Source organism: Thalia democratica, chromosome 6 (genome assembly GCF_965202585.1).
Source record: "Thalia democratica chromosome 6, ktThaDemo2.hap1.1, whole genome shotgun sequence".
Classification (NCBI taxonomy): domain Eukaryota; kingdom Metazoa; phylum Chordata; class Thaliacea; order Salpida; family Salpidae; genus Thalia; species Thalia democratica.
Window position 1 is genome coordinate 35,339,806 of NC_139170.1, and position 14,967 is coordinate 35,354,772.

Genomic DNA, 14,967 nt, shown 5'->3' on the forward strand with positions numbered 1-14,967 from the left:
ATATATAATGTGGGGTTTACCAAAGTTGGCCAAGGCAGATACTCAGGGGGGCACGAGCAGCAATTAAGCCACAGGGGGGCAATGAGGTCATAAATTGAAACTTACACTAGATATTCTGTAGTTCTTGATGAATAGCAAAATAAAAGGTCTTAAGTGTTTTTTGTGGTAGTTTTAAAACTTACACTAACATTCTGAAGTTACTGATGAAAAGCAAAAAAAAGCTTAGGTGCTTTTTATGGCAGTTGTTGAGTAATCTTGGTACAAGGGGGCCTTAGCTATTTTATTTTTTTTAATAAGGGTTATTTAAAACTAAGTTTGGGAAACCCTAATTTAGTGCAACTTTGGTTATAACATCAAAACCCCCTTAAATTCTATAATTGCCCTAAAGGAGCCACTTGGCTAAGTTTGGAAACCCTGATCTAGGGTTTTCTGATATTTATAAAAGTTTTTCTAAAGTGTCTTTATATAAAACACTTTTTTAAAATGAACTCATTGACTACTATATGTAACATAATTTGTAAAATAAAATTTAAAAAAAAAAGTATTTTCTTAAATTGGTAAAAAACAGGGTTGCCACTCTTTGAGTCAATAAATCTTCCCTGAGTGACCAGAAACTTCCCTGAGTAACCTAAAATTTCCCAGAGTTTCCCTAAGTTTTTTTCAAATCCTTAAAAATTTTATGTTAATTCTAAGAATATTGAAGAACTAGCCGCAAGGCTAAAATATTTCTAAATAACCACTTAGAATACACAAAACTAACTTTTTTGAACATAATATTGAAACTGGATTAAGTCTTATTCCAGATCTAGAAAAAAGTTTCCCTGAGTTGTTTTAAAAAATCTTAAAATTACCCTGAAATTAAAAAAAAAAGAAAAAGCTGACCTGAGTTTTCCTGAGATTTTCTATAACTTTAAAATTCCCTTAGTTTCCCGAATTCCCTGAGTTCCCTAAGTGTGGCTACCTTGAATAAAACATTAAGAGTTCTCATTCTTTTTATTGAATTATATAACTTGTTTATCAAAAAACTTTGAAAAGTAAAATAGTATAAATTTCTTTACTGATACAGACATAATAATAACTAATTATGAAAGTTTTTGTTGTATGTCTTTCTGTATAAGTGGCCTAGGTTTTGATGCCTGGGTCCTTCGTATGACAATAAACTTACAATAATAATTAACTGTGTAAAATATTTTTTTAAGAAATAAAAATCAAAACTCTTTGAAATTTTTGAATAAATGTTAGTTATTTATAATTTGAGACATTTTGTATTGCCCTTTAAAATTATTTTTTTAATTAGAATTTTAATGTTTCTTAACTAAAATACTTTTTATTTATTGGATTAGTTTAATACTACAATTTAATTTATGTAAGTATGAAAGTCATTAATAAAATGACATATCATAAAAATTTGTAACAAAAATAAATGGTAAAGAAAAATAAAACTCTATATGTAAAAATTTTTAAAATAATTGTGATATCATTATATTAATGACATGTTCAGTATTTAATAAACTTAATAAATCTAAACTTACCACAGATGTTCTTGTGCTAAAACTTGATTCCAACTATATTTTTAGCACAAGAACATCTGTGGTATTTATTCCGATAAGCTTAGCTTATCCGGATCTCAAGGATTTAACGCCTTTTAACGTTATATCTTATAAATCTAAACTTAGTAAACTATTAATGTTATCTAATATTTGATGAAAATTTTAAAATAAAAGATTTGGGAAAACTTCTTCATTTGTATCCGAATTCAATTGCTGTTGGTTCACATAAATTTATTATCTACAACCAACTAAGAGTAACTAAACTTTATTTATAAAGACTTAACATTTTTAATGTAAAACTAATATTTTTAGTTTTAAAAACAATGCATAATCATCATTTATAACTATTTAAAAAAAAATTAAATGAAAGTGTTAAGCAATTTAGTTATTAATTTTAAGTTTAATTTCTGAATGACATTATCAAATTGTTTTTCAAAAATTATTTCCACTACTTTTAAGGAATAAACTAGAAAAACTTTAAATTTGTTAATTTTGAGTGTTATATGTACAATATTAATTTTTTTAAAGTTTAGTTAAAGAGCACAATCAAATCTAATATTAGATATAAAAATTCTTATTAAACACCGTTTTTATTGAATAACCAGTAACATTAAATTTGTTTCAAAAAAAGCATAACTGATAGTTAATGTGTGTTTTTTTAAACTAGTCCGAACTCCGAAGAGACTTTAAAAATATTAATATTATAGTTTATTGAACGATAAAAATAAAACCAAAATAATTTGTCTTAGGACAGAGTGCACGAAAAAATATTACGGTTATCGAGTCGCACACTACGAATACCTTTTAATGTCTTGTCCACTACAATAATAATTTGAAATGTCAACTTGAACGAATTCGTTTCAATAAGTTTTGTTTTTTAAGCAAAAACTCTAAAAAAAATATTTCATCCGTGTTTCAGTATTATGCGTATAAGAAAAGAAAAGTAACAAAACTAAACACATAACAAAAATAACAGAATGAAACTTACTATTCTAAAGTTTTCTGCTATTCTACTGTTTGAAAATAAAAATATTTTTTTTGAAAACAAAATGATTTTTAGTAACAACGACAGACTTGTTTAGTTTTATTAGTAAATATACACAACTACGTTTTAAAACCATTACTTTATTCTTCTATAATTTTAGTCTAATAAGAAAATTTAAATATACGTTTGTCAACTACTACTAGATACATATGTGTGGTTAAAGTATAGCAATTTTAACATTTATAAATCTTGGTAAATAATATGTCAGAATAAGTTTAACTTTGTATTTAATGAAATATAGTATGGCTATTAAGTTGTTAAATTAAGTAAACAAAATTTTATAAGCAAAAATAGGTTAATAATTTAATTATATTTGCTTATAAAGTTTTATTAACTTAATTTTATTAACTTATTAGCAATATTGTATTTATTTAAAATACTAAGTTAAGCTTATTATGTCAATTATCAAGTTCTTAAATTGTTAACGTTGTTATACTTTAATTAGTTGTACACAATGGTATTTCATAAGTTTACAAAGAGAAAAAAAAACTAATAAACTCTAATAAAAGAAAAAAAGATTTGTCGTTACTATTAAACAACGTTATTTTCATAAAATTGTAAGTATTTTTATTACAGTTTAATTTAGTAAGTTCCATTGTAACAAATAGTAACAGTAGTTGTAAATAAACTAAACATTTCCCTACTCTGTTGCAAACTGACATTTGACATGCAAATGGTTTGTAAAATTATATTTTCATAATTTTTTACACTCATGAATAGTAATATAGTTTATTAATAACAGTTTGATAAGCTATTAATGCAGGAAAAATAACACATATATGCATTTAGGTCTTTGTAGGAAAAATTATCTTTTTTTGTTGTCTTTCCTATTACTAAACATTTTTTATCATGTCTAAATTAACAAACAGTCTGATGTTAAGCGAACATCCGATATTAACTTGAATAAGTTATATACATTGCAACCGTGAGATTAGAAAAGTCATGAAATATATTTGTAACTGTTACTTTATAAAAGAAAACATTAAGTTTATTAGTAGAATTAGATTATTGATATTCAGACATAAAATTTAATACTATAACAAACTAAATAAACTTGTAATTAAAAATCAGAGTTATAAAAAAACAAGTGTATTAAATATGTTTAGTGTAACGTTATACTAAAACATAAAAAAGTTTACTTTGAAATTTTGTCAGTACTTTAATCAAAAATACCAAAAGTTATCAAAATAACTAGAGAGTTTCCAAAAAGATACTTATCTAAACTATTCTTCTACACCATATATTATTTAAAATTAAATACAAGCACGCAAAATCACAAAAAAAGACGTTTTAAGCTTAGCACTGTTTAAACTTGGTGGTACAGCACGTAAATAATTTTAGTTTAACTTACAAATACATAACGTTTCTTAAAACATTTGTTTATGTTAGAACTTTTATTTTTGTTTTGATTATTTAAAAATACTAAAAAATATTAACCTTCAAACAAATACTTTTAAAACACTACATAACTAACATATTAAGTAATCACTTATAAAACTCTTGGAAAAATGCATAGTTTAAATACTTACTTATAAGCTTTTTTTTAAACACTTAAAGATCTCTGTGTATAAATACTTACAAAACTTGATATAGAACGCTCTTGTTTTATAAAGAAAAATTTTCAAAGAAAATTTTTTAACACTATAAGTTTTATCTAGAAATTGAGAACAGTTATTACTGCAAGGACCACAAATGGAGAACTTACCGAGCTTGGCTCCTTATGAAAAGTATTTCAATTGTTTGGAGACCTAAAAAATCAGATTACGGTGTTCCGAGAAATGTGCAATTTTTATGGATGAACACGAAAGTATGGAAGATTTAGCTGAACATTAGGAATGCTTGGATAAAAATGACACAGCATATCTAGAATATTTTCAAAGGAGAAAAACTGCCTTTTTTATACTCCTACTGATAGTTTAAGAAACAGGGTTGCCTGACACTGAGAAAAATTCCGCCTGATTTAAAATTTTTAGAAATTTTAGGATAAATTAGTATACATCAGGGTTACTCAGGATGTTTTAAGATTTTTTTAACTCAGGCTGCCTAAGAGTAGTTTTAAGACATATGAAAGTTTCAGGACAGTTCTTTAATACTTTCTTCATTTAAAGTAAAACTTTAAGAATAGTTACAAAAAGTAAAAAATACTACAACATAATTGGTAAAAACTTATTTGAAAGACAAAATAACTAGAAGCTGGACGGCCAGCAAATTCGGTTTCGGCTGCCGGTCATGCGTACTAACTCCACGTCCGATGTAATTAACATCTCAGTCTGAAAATAAAAATAACTAGAAACCTCACTATTAAAAGTATAACAACTGAAAAAATGTTGTTGCACTTATATAATTAATTTTTCTTAAAACTCTATTATTTTTCTAATCAAAAAACAATTTTTACTAAAGATTTGGCTACAACCAGAAGCTGTTTAATAAGCTCAAATAAAAACTTATGAAACTTTTAAATGCTATTTAATGCTATTTATTTTAATATTCATATATTCAGCTAATGCTCAAACTTTTCTCATAAGGTCCTCTCTAAAGAAGTAAAAAAAAATATGACGCTTTCAACAAAATTTCGGGTGTGCGATTATTTAGATTAGGAAAGTTAAAATTCTGAAAAAAAATACTTAAAAGGAGACAAATAAAAAATTAATGTATTCCTGGGCCGACCGAAGTGCGCAACCTTTGACCAGGACTCTGAATCCACTCCCTAAAAACTTTTAGTAGCGACGGTTTTTTTTTGCTGAGCTCGTAAGATACCTTTTTTTTTCCTCAGCTGTCCTGCATTGAAAAATAAATCGTGACTTGAACTTTAATAAAAAAATTAAATTGTTTATATTTATATGTTACAACTACTTAATAAATTTTTTTTCATAATCTCTGTTAAAACAACAATTTTGTATAAAATGAAAACTAATTTTTGCATTAAGTTTCTAAGCAGTAACTTACTTAAGTAGTCATTAATAAATGATATTCATTTGTGTTTGAAAATAAATTATTGCTACTTAGCATGTTTTGAAAGTCTTAGCTTTTACAACTGTATTTTTTTTTTCAAGGATTTAAAAATGTTTACGATTTATAAATAATTTAATAAGAATAAACTTTATATAAGTTAAAATAGGTAGAATTATTTATTAACTTATTAACTTATTTATTTAAACATCGTATTTTCCTTCTCAGTAGTTCGTTATTTTAAGAAAATGAAACAAAAAATATTTAGTATTTTAAGCTAACTTTTTATTGATTTTGATTGAAATCAAACTATTCATTTTTTTAAGTATTTAAGTATGTAAATACTTTTTAAAAGTTTTTTTTTATCGTTCAATAAACAATAATATAAGTAATGTATTGTTTGCCTCACCGTATACTTTATGTTTCTTTAATGATTAAGTAGATTAAGATTAAAAAAGGACATGTCTGCTAAGTTTAATCTTCAAATAAAGTTTAGTTATAAAGTATGTATTTGAAATTTTTATAGGAAACATTAAACTCTTTTGATATCTGTTTAGTCAATATTTGTGCTAACAAGACGTTCAAAATTTATTTTTGAGCAAATAAGTAAATTTATATCATTTCGACTTATCTTTAACTAAATTAAGTACATTAGTTAGAATCAGACAACTTCTTTCTTAAAATAATTTGAATTTTTTTTTGCTAAACTTTATGGATTGTTTAAAAGAATTAACAACACCTTTATACATTACAAACAGCAAAACTTATTGCACAAAAATTTAAAAGGTTTTTAATTGAGACTTTCTACAGCTTAAGTGGATAATATAAATTTTCAAATGTCAAATTTATTTTTCAACTAAGGTAATTATAAAACAAACTTACTTTCAATTTATAAAGAGCTTAATTTTTTTTTTAAATTTAGCAATTATAACAATAAATTCTGAGTAACTCAAGACAATGTGATAAAAGTTTCACTGATAAGTTTTAATTGAAATATTTCACAAAGCCCTAATTTTTTTTTTAGGTAATTTTTTCAAAAAAAAGCTTTAAGTACCTACATGAAACTTTCTTTGTATTAAACTACAAATTAATACTTGTAAAAAAGTTTTCAGCCTAAAACCTGGAGGTAGAATTTTTAAGGTCGCAAGAGTTTCAATTGGGATTAGTTACAGAAAAATTATTTCGCAGCTGTCTACGATTCTAATCTATATCATCAAACTATTTTCACGGGTTGATTATAAGATATCTTCTAAATGCAAGTTAGTTTTGAGCATTTTTCATAAGTACCGTGAAGTATATACATAATAGAAGGATATGACATAAAATATACAAATTTAAACTTGAACACATAATCAAACTTATAAATTAAATAATACCACAGAATAGTGTATTAGTTTATTAACAGGATTAAAACAACATATACTATTAAATACAAAAAATCTCAACTCAGGAAAAGGAAAGTTGTCAATTAATATAGTATAACAGAAATTTTTAATAAATTGCACGCAAATCTAAACACACGAGACTATTTTTGACAGTGTAAGCATAAAGGGAAAAAAGCACTTAGCTTGAAACAAAATAAGATACCTATATAAAAATTGATATTAGAGCATAAATAAATGAGTTATAGATTTTTGCGGTACCATATTAACTATATATTGTTTATTGAACGGCAAGCAAAAAAAAAACTTTAAAATATATATCTATTCGTTTTCAAATACTTTTCTGCAAACGGGACATGTGTTGTGGTCAGCGAGCCAACCTTCAACGCACTGCTGGCAAAATTCATGTTTGCAGTCGAGCTGCGTCAACTTCCTTCCGACTTCGAATTCCCCCATGCACAATGCACACTGTTTGTCAGCCATTGACTCGTCTGCTTCGAATTGGCGAAATCTCTGGATTCTTTGGTCGGTAAGACCCCTGTGAAGTTTGTTCCTTACAACTGATACCTTCTGTTGCAATAAATCACGTTGCTCCTGAATGTACTTTTCTATTTGTTGGAGGTCTTTTTCTTTTTGAATCCAAGTAGCCTCCTTATCCTTAACACTTTGTGTAGCATTTTCAAGTGTTTTCGGATATCCTGCAGCATCATCTAAAGCTGTATTTGTTTCTACATTTTCCAGCGTCCTTGAACTCGTCTCAATCCAAAGTTGCACTTCTTCTAATTCACCTTGTTTTTCATCAGCTATTTGCGAGGTAGTATTAGGCCTTTGTAAATTATTTCCGATTTTTTCACGGTCGTTTAGAATGTTGCTTAAGAAAATTTGCTTCGTATTGTTTAAACATTCTTCAAACTCATCCAATTCAATCATTTCAGTGAAAACATCCAGCATATTTCGGCTTGAACTGTAAAATTCTTGAAAAAGCAGCATCTTGTCCGCAAAATGAATCTATAATAGTTATAGAGTGTATTAAAATTCATCAGCCTAGTTTTTGAACTTGTTTTTAATATTTTAGATATTTTACACTAGAGAGTATCATAAGCTTCATAAACTTTATAAAACAAGTTTAATTTCAATTTATTACAGGTAATAGAGCTTAGATCATTTTTAAATTATTTCGATTACTCTACAAAAAATGTTTATAACAACCGAAAGACTTATATTGGATAACAAGTAGCTTTAAAAAACCGTTTGTAAAACAACAGATTCTTCTTCACGATTGCTAATATTGACCATGCTTTCTAAAACAACTATGACTAATTTTAATAAGCTAAAAAACTGTATTTGTCATAAAATGTACAAGTCAAATAGGATATGATAAACGTTTCGCTAAGAATACTGTCAAAAAAAGCTTTGAAATACTTTAATTCTATTGGTTTTGTTAATGATTAATAGATAATATATTGGAAAATCAATAAAATTACTTATAAGTTTTATATAAGTCTTACAAAAATTTTATTTTAAAGTAAACTTGATATAATAAATCTTTATAGATGTTAAAACAAATAGTTTTAAAAAATATTTAGATTGAATAGTAAGGTGTACATTAGATACACTTTAATAAGATAATTGAGAACTAAAACAGTAAAGTGATTTTTTTTTGCCAAACATAAATTCAGCTGTTTTTATGCTACAACTAATTAATATTCGAAGTAAGAGTTTAAGAAAAAATTTGTTAGTTTTTACAAGGTTTGAATGAAAAGTATAAGGTGTTTAGTAAATAACTTTTTTTAAACCTTTTAATAGTTTTAAATGCTTAAATCATTCAAGACTAATGCATTTTAAAATAAGATCTTGATGAGAGAATTATTACAGTTTTTATAATTAAGGTAACTTCCTCAAGCTTTATATTTAGAAAAATTGGTTATTGATGACTACAAAAATAATTAAGTTCCACTATTTCTTTATTCATTAAAAATTTTTCCCTTTAGAATTATAAACGAGTTTTACTATTCTATTTAAGGTAATCTAAGACTTGTAAGTAACAGAGAAGTTATTAAGAATATAAAAATTACTAAAAACACCTACTACATACTAAAATAAATTTTTAAAATTTAAGTTTGAAATAAATTTTTATTAACCAATATAAAATGTGTATTGAATCGTCTTTTAAAGCATAAACACTTAAAAACTACTCTGATTATAATATTAAAATTACATTCTGTTTTTCTTTTTCTAATATGTTTTTAGAAAATTTAAAAAGCAAACTTTACTTTTAATTCTTTAATCAAATAACCTTTAATACTTTCTTAATTTGAAGTAAAACTTTAAGAATAATTACAAAAATGAAACATAATAAAAAATGATTTTTAAAAACTATTTTTAATTAAAAAAATATGGGCGCTTGATAGCCAGCCAGTCCTGCTTACCAAGTTCACGTCCCGATGGAATTACCATCTCCGCAATCCTTACAAGGTTTACAGTCTAATACACATCACGCTAACCAGATTGCTAGTAGCAAATCGTATTTTATATTCTTTCTACTCTAATTACGGTATATAAACCATTGAGTTTCAATAAATTAAAAATTTAAAATGTTTTACAATTATTTACATTGTGTGTAAAACTATATAAACCAGTTTAGTTTTATAATAAGTTTATTGTTTTTAAAAAAAATAGAGAAGACATAACTGGAAGAATTTTTTGTTTAAAACCAAAGAAAAAAAAATTGTGCTGGACAGCCAGCCGTTTCGGTTTAGGCTTCTGGTCCTGCGAACCGATGTAATCGACATCAAAGTCAGACAACAAAAATTAAATAAAAATATGTATTAGCTATTTACTATTCTTCTTATCTAAAAAAATGTTTACTATCATTTAGGCAAAAACCAGAAGTTGTTTAGTAAGCTGAAATAAAAACTTATGAAAACTTTAATTGCTACTTGATGTAATCATTTTTTTATTTTTAATCAGTTAATGCAGGGTCACCTGTTTTCATAAAACCTTCTGAAAAATTTTAAAATAATTATGACCCTTCTAACAATATTCTCAGAAAAATACCATTAATTGCACATACAGTAACCTCTCGCATATTTACGCACTCGTGACGTTACGCACTCTCGTTTAGTTACGCATTTTAAATTCTTAAATATTCAAAAATTAAAATTTTTAGTTTTTTTAATATTGCACAAATTCACAGTGGGCTGAAAACGGGGATCAAACTGTCATAAAAAGCAGTATAATACAATTTTAAGTTACACTTAGTGTTACAATATGAATAATGTTTGTTTTTATTTAAAAAATAGTTAAAATTTTAATTTCTAATAAAACTTTAAACAAAGAAACTTAAAAAAAAAAGAAAATAATAGTTGGCTACCTCAAGAGAGTCACATTTTTTCCCATTTTAGTTAAAATATGAATGAATTTTCAATATCAAGCCGGGTGAAACTATACTCTAAATACAGTTTATTTTTAATTTAAGGCTGTTCAGTGTATATCAAAGTTTGTATTATTAATAACGTTACATTTGTGCTAGTTTATCAAAAGAAAAAAACCCGTAAACATTTTGAACAATAAAAAACTTTTATTCGTTGCAAAACAGTGCAAAAAACAAAATAATTTAGGCTGTGATAAAAAAAATGTACTTTAAATTTACTAGAAAATATAAGTCAAACAGTAAGTTTTTAAAACTTCTTTAAAATTAAGTTTCTAAAATAAATGAAACACTCTATTCAGTAGCACAAAGCATGTGTAACAACGTTTCCCATTCTGAACTACATGATGAAATTTTTTCATCTAGCTGCAAACAACTTTGCGCAGTATGTCCAACTTCTTTACAATAAGTGCAATTCAGTCTGTCTAAAGTGTTGTTAACATCGTAGTCACTCTTGTTCCATAATCGATTTAAATAATCTGTTAAATTTTCATACTGAGAAGTTTTCCTTGAAAAGTTCATTCTGTACTGTTTTAGAAACTTGTTGTTAGCTTCCAATCCACTTTCGGTGTAATTTAGCAAACCTCTACCGTTGTTTTGGTCAATTAGTTCAACACTATGTGCAAGAACAGTATGCGCAGTTGGTGTAAAGCGAATCCATTTAACCGACATGACCAGCATCATTGTTTTTTGACATAAAACTGAGTATTTCTCTACATTAATCTTTCTGTTAGAATTTATGAGGCATAAAATAATAGAAACATACAAAATAATTTTGTCAATGTTTTCTTTTAAACTAACATCAGAAATATGCTTCGTCAGCAGAGTCCTATTATTGGTGTTTAGCAAAGTTTTGACTACGTTACCTGTTGTAGAAGTTCCATCATGGCCTGTGGGATCCGGTTTTTCAAGAGCAACATTAATTTCTTCTTCTACACATTTCTGATTTTTTCTTTTTGACTCAATTAAATTATTTACACCTTGACTTTTAGATGTTCCTTCAAATTTCGACTCTGACCAATTAAAATGTCGAGCCACAGCATGATAACATACTTTATAGACCCATCCGAAAACTCTGAGGTAACTGTGAAGCGGATGTAAAGTCAAGTGCTGTTCATTTGTAATTGGTTCCTTAGTTACTCCCTGTCTAACCTTATAGTCATTTGGTTTCCGATTCTCAAGCAAGTGCCATTTCTCTTCACATATTTGATTTGTTTGTTTAAGAGAACGATCAACGGAAAACTTTTACAAAAACTATTATAATAACTTCAGTACTACAATACCTTAAATTTGCTAAAATAATAAAAAAAAACTATTTCAATAACTAACACATATGCTAAGCTACCATGTTTTGACCAATACTAACTGTTCTCATCATTCTTGGAGCTTAAATGATCTGTAAACAAAAGTAAGTGAATCTATACACATTAAGAACCTTCTAGAACATACAAAATCGTCTTTTTTGTCATAGTGAAAAACCAGGGATAGGATATTATACTAATTTTTTTAATAGAAATATTGCTTGTAAAAACCTAAAAAAATAGTTATATTCTACATTATAGATTTGTCTGTAAATTTGTATATAGAATCCTTGTCATTTTTACTAAATTATAAAAAAAAAATATGTTGGTTGTAGGTGGCGGATTGAGAAAATTAACCCTTTAGAATACCCTAAATTGCCAGAAAATCATCAATGAATTTTCGACGAAAATAGAAGATATTTTAAATGAGAAATAATATACTTTTACATTTAAATATTCGAAGAGTTTTGACTTTTTTCAATTAACACTAAACCAAAGAAATGAAAAAACTTAAAAAAAAGTATTTGTATAAAAGCTTTTAAGGTGTTTTTTAACAGTAGATGTAGACCTTAATTTTGACAAAAATTTAAGCATTTTTCGAGGCTTTTTTAAAATTAAAAAAAGCAAACTTTGGCTACATTTAAGCTTACATAACTTTTAGTATACTTTAAGCAGAACAGAAATAAACCCAGTTTTTAAAAGACGAAACCCCGCTCTAAACAATTAAATAAAAATCTTGCTTTAACTGTTTAGTCGTGAAAATAGTCAATGGCCACTTGCCAGCCCACTGTGAAATTAGGTTTATTGTATATTTTAAAATATGTTTTTAAATGCTATCTCAATTTTCTATATCTTAAGACATTGTTAACTTATGACTTTCTTTGACTAACTGATAAACATTTAGTTATACCTCAGTATATCAGAAATTATGTTAACAATAAGAGTTTTAATTTAAATTCTGAAAGAAATATAAATAAAGTTACTGAATGTAACAGTATATCTTTACCAAAGAGTTGTAATAATTTTTATAAAATGTAGAGTAATTTTTAGAACTAAAAGTATAATTCTAGATAATATCTTTTTTTCAGAAAAATTATTCGCCTGAGTTTTAAAAAGAACTACAACTTGAATGTGACTTACTAATTATATAATTTAAAGTTTTTTCTTTAAATCATACACAAACAGTTAAATTTAAACAAAATTTATTAAGAATAACACCTGAAGGATTTAAAAAAGATCCTAGTTTTTTAAAGTTGATTTAGATAAAATTTATCTGTTGGGTGACAGCACTGCATTAAATAACAAATTACAAAAGTAGCTATAATCATCTGCTCAGTTTCAAAATGCAAATAAATTACAAATAAAATGAACAAAATTGACAACAGTTTTAAGCAATTAAAGGTCAATAGCAATTAAAGGTCCATGTACTTCTAAATTTTAATTTATTATAATTACAACACTTTTAATACTATTAAAGAAGGTTTTATAAACATATATTTAAAAATTTACTTTAAGGTTTATCAATACATTTAGTGTTATCTTAACAAAGTTTGTGGTTTCTGAATACTAACAGTCTATAAAGCATACAGATAAACACTTTTTTAAAGTTTTTATGTTACTGAATTTAATTAAAGATAATTTAAACCTTTCAAAAAACTATTTAGGTATTATTTTTAAATATTTAAAACAAATCTACAGTATATCTTAATATCTCTCCTACTCTTGTTTTTGTCAGACACAATTTGATAGATTCTAAAATAACTAAGAAGCAACTGACAGCTTTAAAACAGTTCTAAAATGACTTTCTAAAACTTTCAAACTCGAATGTAAAAAAAAGTTGTTTTTTCACAATTACAAAAGATGGGGACGGGTCAAATATGCTCGAAGGCATTTTTTCACGAATGTTCATTTTTGCTCGAGAAATAGAAAATAAAAAATTATTGACCGAGGGTAAGAGTTAGGGGTAAAAGTAAAAAAATAATAAGAAGAAAATAAAAATAACAAAGAAAAAAACAACATAAACAAAAAAAATAAAAATAAAATATTAAAAAAAAAACAAATGTATCGACTAATGTAAAACATTAAGGGTATCAAAGATAGTAAAAAAAAAAAAAAAACTTTTACCCGTGCAAAAGTGTCCCTCGTGCATACTTGACACTTACCTATTAATTATGTATAACTTTTACATAGATTAGCAAGAAATTTGACTTTAAAAAATTTACTATACGGCTAAAGAACTTTATTTTTTTATTTAGCACGATCAATGTTGAATTAAAGATTTATTACTTACTTTAATATTGTTTTTCATAATTATCTTTTATTAAATTAAATTTACGATAAATAATAATTTTACATTTCTACAACAAACTTAATTCAAGCTCTACAAGTCTAAACAAATTTAGGTTTTGTTAACAAAACTAAAGTAATTACGTTTTTATAGTAAGTAGTTTATTTATATTGGTTTTGTTTTGAATTAATATTTTTAAACAACTAGAAAAGATGGTTGGCTGTTAAATGAAGCGAGATGCTTATATTTAATTAACCTCCAAATCCGTACAAACTACGTCCTTTACGCTTCAATGCGTATACAACATCCAATGCGGTTACAGTCTTACACTTGGCATGTTCCAAAAAGACTTTCAGCTTTCTACGAGTTTCTTCATAGATCAATTTTGAAATACGGTTGAGAAATGATGTAGATTCGATCACAGCATTTGAATTTTTATTTTCTTCAGTTTTCAAGCATTTTGTTTTACCTTTACTGTCAAATAAATATTTCCTTATTTTTTGAGATGGTTCAAATGCTTCATTGTTGTTCAACTTCTTCTTGTTTGACATTTTTCTAAGATCCCTGATGAAGTAAAACTACTGTTTGAGTGGAGCATTAGATAGAAATATTGTCTTTGTTACGGACTGAAGCGAGTGCTTCTATCTCTATTACTACACATTGTGAATCAGTTTTGTTTTAACTTTTAAATGATATTTACAAAGTTTAAAAATATTAGATATATATCAAGTTAATTTAAAAGGTTGGATCATTTTATTTTTTCAGTAATTGGAAACAATGTATATTTTTCAAAGGTCTTACAAAAGTAATAACCCCAAAAGAACTAAACATAAAATTTCTTTTGCTTAGTATGTAAATTTTGAAACAAAAATAAATTATTCTATGCAAAAACTATAACTTAAATTATTAACTTAAAAATTTAGTTATTAATAAAGTAAAGTTATAATTGTAAAAATCATTTTTTTATCAAATAAGGTCATAGAGGGGTGAGTAATATCTTTACAAGTTAATCATATTTTATAG